Below are 7,050 nucleotides of genomic sequence, written 5' to 3' on the forward strand. Positions count from 1 at the left end.
AAAGCCTTATTAAAAAGGATTTTTACCCAAGATTCGTTGACACAGCCAAATACACTGTCCCTTACCCTCTTATTTCTCACTAGTATCCAGTTTCCATAAAACAATGTGTGAGGACATAGGAAGTCCAATGAAAATTTATGGCCCTAGACAGATAGATCTTTAAGATAAAACACAGTTATATCTTTAATTTTTAATCTGTTTTATCCAGTATCTAAAGAGTTGAAGATTATGAATGTAAATTGAATATTTAGGCTAATTCATAAAAAATCTGACCATTTTTTGAATATCCTTTTTAGGACTGGTATCAATGGTTCTATAAAAACAGACATTTAAGTATGGATAGATTTAACTTGTCCTTAAATCCATGTTATTAAATCTATTACTTTAACTAGTGCTTTATTTAGTCTTAATTCTTAGCATTCCAAATTGGACTATTTCTATTCAGAAATAATAATTTAATAAAAGTTCCCTATATTTTATTATATTGATCTTAACTCACTACTGTTAAGCTAATGCATATATGTATATAGCCTATATCCAATCTTCCATTTAAAGCAAAAAGTTATAATGGTCACAAAGCTAGAGAGGAAAATGAGACATCCTTTATCTATAGGCAGTTTGATACTATGACATCAGATCATGAGAATTCCTTTAAGTGTAGTACGTTGCCTGGGAACATATATCCTAAAGCTAAATGTTGACACTTTAAATGCCCGTATTAAGTGTTCTGTTAATTTTTATTCTCATATTCATCACTTTAGCAGATGAGATGGGAAAAGGAATGAAAGTAGCCTTAAAAGAAGGAAGTAGGGTACTTGAAGGAGAAATATTATCATGAAAAGATCTTAAGACAGATTAAAAGAAAGAAAAGTTGAAGAGGATCCCAGAAAAGAGGATGGGGAGATGAAAGAAATAGCAGCAGTCCTAAAACTTAGCATTACAGAGAAGAAATTTCCATCAAAAAATTTCTTTTGTCTAGGATAAAACTTTTGCAAAGTTTCTCCGCTCGTTTTTTATATGAGGTGTATACTTGATGACAGAACTTTGAATTGCTGTTGCTGGAATTTTCCACAAACAAAATGTCTACCAAATTCTTTCCTGGCAAATCAGTACATCCGAAAAAAGCAGTTGTTTTATAAATGCTTTTGATAAAATTTGATATACCAATTATGACTTGAGAACTGCTTTATTTCAAAAGTACGTCAGTTGTGAATGGACTAATACAGGCAAGCATTTTCTTCTGAATGGACTAATACAGGCAAGCATTTTCTTCTGTTCAGTGTTGCTAAACTCAACAGAAAAGCATAGTTACCCATTATCTTTTATGCAAACGTACCTTTGCTATGAGTAGGATTCCAGCTACTTATGTTGACCACTACAGACAAATAAAAATAGGTTGTTCCTTTTCTGTGGTATGAGGAAGAAACCTTTTTTTTTTGTGCCAGTGTTTTAATTTTCTTCTAGCAGCCCTCCATTTTATATGATTCTTGTTTGTTCAGACAGAGAACAAATTGAGACTATTTTTAACATACCTTATTTTAATTACTTAAACTCATAAAGAGCTAAGCAAGCAAACTAAAGCAAGTGGGTTACATGACATTTATATACTTTATATACTGCTTCATAAGGAATATCTAAGCTTTTCTCAAGCAGAGATAGTCAGGCCATATTAAGAGTTATCAATATCTTATCCTAAGGTGATGATTTTATCAAAATTATTTTCTCAATATAGAATGGAAATCAATACCAGGAATAAAATAATGGATTCTATATTGGAGGTCACTATTCAGCACCTAATTGTTTTCTGTATTTACTGTATTCTAAAATGCCTAGTAGGGATGCACTGAGTCTTCAAAGCTCCCAGTGTGTAGATACTAACAATGAACAATGTCTGGAATTACTTTAGTGGTAGGTGGCCTTCCCTAACTCAGGTAAAGAAGAGATTAGGAGCTGAGTTAACTGATTAGGTCTTAGGTCCCGTTTAGGTCTGGAATCAAAATCTCCAAACTTTAAAAAGCCCATGTTAAATTAACTTTCACATGTATCAAATTGCAGCATACTGGCCAGCTCGGCTTTGTCCTTGGAGCTGCATTTAGTAATGTACACACAAAAAAATGCTGTTTCACACCACACTAATATACTGCCATTTCTTACCCTGTCTTAAAAAGAATAATCTGTAAGAGCATCACTGCTATAATAACAGTATTTATAATGAACAGCTAGCAGGGCATAGCCTAGAAAAAGTGATCACATTACTATTGCTCAAGATCCACTGAATATATTATATAGAAAATCTTATGAAACTACTACAGTTATACATATCGGTATGCCTATTATCCACAAAAATGTGCCAATGAAATTGGAACAAAGGATAATGAGGCAATTTGGTTTACATAACAATTAAGGGAGAGTTAGGCATTGACTGTTGTGAAGAAAGTGGTTATTCTTAACAGTTTCTTTTCGAATATATTGTACTTTGTGTATTTTTATGTAGGTATTGTAATGATATATAACTTAAAAATACTGCTTTGGGCATTTACAATTCCTTCAACTTAAAATTATCTCTGAATTTTCCCACCATTTTCAAAAGACAGCAATATAGAGGAAGTAAATACTAATGTATTTTAACAAATTCTGCTCGAGAACCTATGATTTGGCATTTACGGTGCCTGCTGCAGAGTCTTCTCTTTTTATTTAAAAGATGCATATTTTCATATTTCGAAACTTGGACCAACATCACTTAGTCTCAGAGATCAAAACAGATGTAAATTTTACTCAAAATCATATGGTGGCCTAGAGACTAAGGCTTTGTATTTTTCTGAAGAATGTAATGGTGACGTAGGTGTTCTTCAGAGAGTTCTCACGCTGACAACTTCTCTTAGAGTAAATCTACATTAAGGTTTTAGATTGGGATATTTTATAATTTTTTTTTTTTTCATCAGGAATCCAGTTTTGAAATGAATTTCCCAATCATCCCTAATACCATACTTTGGCTCATCTCACAGAGCAGCCTCAGTGTATACAACTGAAGTTCTTTTGGATGACACTAAATTCAAATATGCACTACAGCTGCTAAAAGGAATTCAGTCCATGATACCAAATTAGCATTAGTCTGAAGTTAATCTCTCTGAAACCTGTATAGTGTGGGCCCTGGGTCCTCAGTGCTTGTGGATTCACTCCACACTCCTGTGGCACCTCACTCCATGCTGTTGTAGACATAGCCATGTGTTCTGGGCTGGTTCTTCCTCAGTGAGGCCTCCTGGCCTCTAGATTCAGACCTCTTTCAGTGTCAAACTGACAAAACTACCATAGATTTACATAGCAGTCTACTCCAGATTTTCCCTTTATGCTCATGAAACAATAGGGTCAATATTTATTCCAAAAGAAATGAGTGCATTAGGGCTGACGGGAAATGGAGGGAACTTTCAGATGTTGAGTAAAGAACATTCTGATTCCTAAACTGAATTCCTAAAGCTTTTTCATGCTCCAAGTGCAGCTGCACAGTTTCTTCTGTCTGGCAGAAGGCAGGGCAGAATCCTGAGGTTTGACTGCAAAAGGTTGTAAGGGTTGAAACCATGGTGGAAAGGCTGGGATTATGAACCCAGTTGTGGACTGCATGGCAAAGACTGAGGGAATATGTCTTCAGCCTGAATCTGAGACAACTGTAGCATTTGTATCTCAACAGAGAAAACCTTGTGATATATATGTTCATATGTAGTCACTCTCACTGTTCAGTTAGGGACTGCAATAATCAAGGACTACAGATCAAAACTTTGCTTACAGTGAGATCATCTTGCTCAAGGGAGTTCATCATCCTAAAGCACCTTAAGATGTAGTGTTGTTACCAGATCTCTGGTAAAAGCCCACCAGTGGGTGGTCCTGATGTCCAAAATCATTTCCTCTGTCCGCTATCTGCTGTGACTGCTGGTGTCCTCTCTGCCGTTTTGTTCTTTTCCATTCGTGTTTTAGCAGTTGCCAACAGAGTGGAAGAAGTGTGAGGAAAGATGGGAAGAAGAGAGGGACAATGCATGCACACACAGAGCTGAACACATATTAATGAAAAACTGTGCAGGCTTCAGGAAATGTTCTGTGCTGCTTTCTTTTGAGAGGTGCTGATTTAGAAGAGAACGGAAAAGAAGGCAGTACAGAACACTTCATAAAGCCTGAAGACTTCTCCTTCATTAATACATGCTCAATTCTGTTTATGTGTTTATATGTACGTGTGTGCATGTGTGTTACTATGTACCGTGATGGTAACTTGCCTGTCTTAAAGTGTCCTGTGCCATCATCACCATTGGTAATCTAGACTGTGCCTTTATGTTGTGTTCGTAACGGTTTGCCTTCCCTTGTTTTCAATGCCACGTTGTAAGCTAGCCACCAGGCGGCAGTAATCCCATGCCTTATTCCCCGCTTTACACTGTTACTTCGCGGTCTGGTGTCTTTATAAATGCAGTATTTTGGAAGTCAAAGTTTGGTTTGACTGTCACCAAAAACATTATTGACAGCCTTGATTACAGTTATTTCTAGGTAGTTTGTAACATAAATCAGAGCCTATACACTTATTGAACACACATTGTTCTGCAGGAAATGGAAGAGAAGCTAGATTCAAGACTGAAGTTCGTATTTAGGATCTTGAACAGAAACACACACGTTGGAGCATAGGCAATGCTTTAAAAAATATCTTCCTTTGCTTTCCATATAACTATTAGGAGTCATGAGGCTACCAGTCAACACCATATGCATCACAAAAGCCTTGGCCCAAATATACTGTTTTAAGGCATGAACTGAAGAAATGAATATGTGGTCGAGTCTATTATGTAATGAGATTTTTTTTAGCTTAGTTATTTTGGCCTAACTTTTTTATAGATTCCAAGGCAGTAACCACTTAATGCTCTCAGAGGGCTGAAGTTTATATATGGATGCAGCTGTGAGTAATAACTAGCATCCATTGTCTGGCATGGATCACTTGGAAATGTCATCTTAAGTGAGTACATATTGGAAGCAATGATATGATTTAGGTAGATTGTGTCATTCAGTAACAGTGCTCTGTACCTCTACAGAGGCCCTAAATGTCAAGTATGTACTCACCCATGGATACTGTGATTTCCCATTTGTTTTCTTTCTCACATATTTTTAATATGATTTTGCCAATACCTGACTGAAACATTTTCCTAAGATGATAGTGACATGTTAAGTCCCTAAAGATGCTGCTCTGAAACCTGTTTAAAACTATATCTGTGCTATCTAGTATGCCTCTTTATTTATTTTTTTAACTTGACAAAGGAAATTAGAAATATCACTTGAAGAGATTCGAAGAGGCTGTCTATTAAGAGGCTGTACAAACTAATGTTAGGGTAAGAGAAGAGAAAGCAACTGTCTTGAAAGCTGTGGCTTTCTAAAATCACTTTCATAAAGCTCAGGAAAATGAAACAGTGACGGATTTGGACTTTAATGTTCATGTCTGTAAGAGTGAAAAGGTGCCATGCATTCAGTTACCTCATCAGCAGGACAGTCCCTTCAGGAGACTTATTTGAGATTTTCTTGCTTTCACATTCCTAATACAGGGCCTCTTTGACTTTTATTGCCAGGCCAACAAAATATTGCCAGGCCATGGAATATTTCACTTTTTCTTATGTTATTTATGTCACGTTTTCCCTTTTCTGATATTATCTCATTACTGATTTATGCCACTATAAATATCATAGGGCCATCTCAGTTTTCAGTAGAGTTCATACTAACAGGTATCTTATCAGCCTTCTGTTTTCTGGGCAAGATACTAACTTCTTTCTTTTAGCAGGATATGTTTTTATTTTTATTCTTACTCTGAAATAGTTCTTTCAGCTAAAGCATTCTTGCCACATAAATTAAATCCTACCTTTCCTCTGTACCCTGTCCTAATAATGCACTAATGCACTCTAAAAAGCCTTACACTGGAAACAATAGAGAGTAGCTCTTTATGTGAAACAGGAAAAATCTAGTGTTCAGTGTGGGATCAAATTTTGAGCAAGGGTTCTAGTATTGTTTTAAAAAAGTAAATAAAACAAAAATCATTGACCACAGCAATATACATGTATAAGGCCCTTCACAATTGGAATGCTTCAAGTACCTCATGAAGTTCAACAAAGGGAAGTGCAAAGTCCTGCGCCTAGGGAGGAATAACCCCATGCACCAGTACAGGCTAGGGGCTGACCTGCTGGAAAGCAGCTCTGCAGAGAAGGCTCTGGTGGTCCTGGTGGACAAGAAGTTGACCATGAGCCAGCAGTGTGCCCTTATGGCCAAGAATGCCAATGGTATCCCGGGTTGCCTTAGGAAGAGCATTGTCAGGCCCCTACTCAGCCCTGGTGAGGCCACATCTGGAGGACTGTTTCCAGTTCTGGGCTCCGCAGTACAAGAGAGACATGGAGCTACTGGAGTGAGTCCAGCGGAAGGCTGCTAAGATGATGAAGGGACTGGAGCATCTCTCGTATGAGGAGAGGCTGAGAGAGCTGGGCCTGTTCACCCTGGAGAAGAGAAGACTGAGGGGGGAATCTTATCGATGGGTATAAGCATCTGAAGGGCAGGTGTAAAGATGGGGCCAGCCTCTCCTTGGTGGTGCCTGGCGACAGGACGAGAGGCAACAGGCGCCAGCTGAAACACAAGAAGGTCTGTCTGAGCATGAGGAAAAACTTCTTTAGTGAGAGGGTGACCGAGCCCTGGAACAGGTTGCCCAGAGAGGTTGTGGAGTCCCTTTCCTTGGAGATATTCAAAAGCCATCTGGACACAGTCCTGGGCAATGTGCTCTAGGTGACCTTGCTTGAGCAGGGGGGTTGGACTAGATGATCTGCAGAGGTCCCTTCCAACCTCAACCATTCTGTGATTCTGTGGTTCTGTGAAATACATGTTTTCATGGAGCAACAAGCTACATGAAATTTGATTTGATTTGATTTTAAATGACAGAACAGATTGTGTTATTACACAACTATTACTAATAGTGACAACTGTTCCTAAATAGCAACAAGCTCCAACTTCCATAATAAATTTGCCTAAGTACATAATATTTTGATCTTTCCA

This window comes from Dromaius novaehollandiae, chromosome 4 (assembly GCF_036370855.1).
Source record: "Dromaius novaehollandiae isolate bDroNov1 chromosome 4, bDroNov1.hap1, whole genome shotgun sequence".
NCBI classification, from domain to species: Eukaryota; Metazoa; Chordata; class Aves; order Casuariiformes; family Dromaiidae; genus Dromaius; species Dromaius novaehollandiae.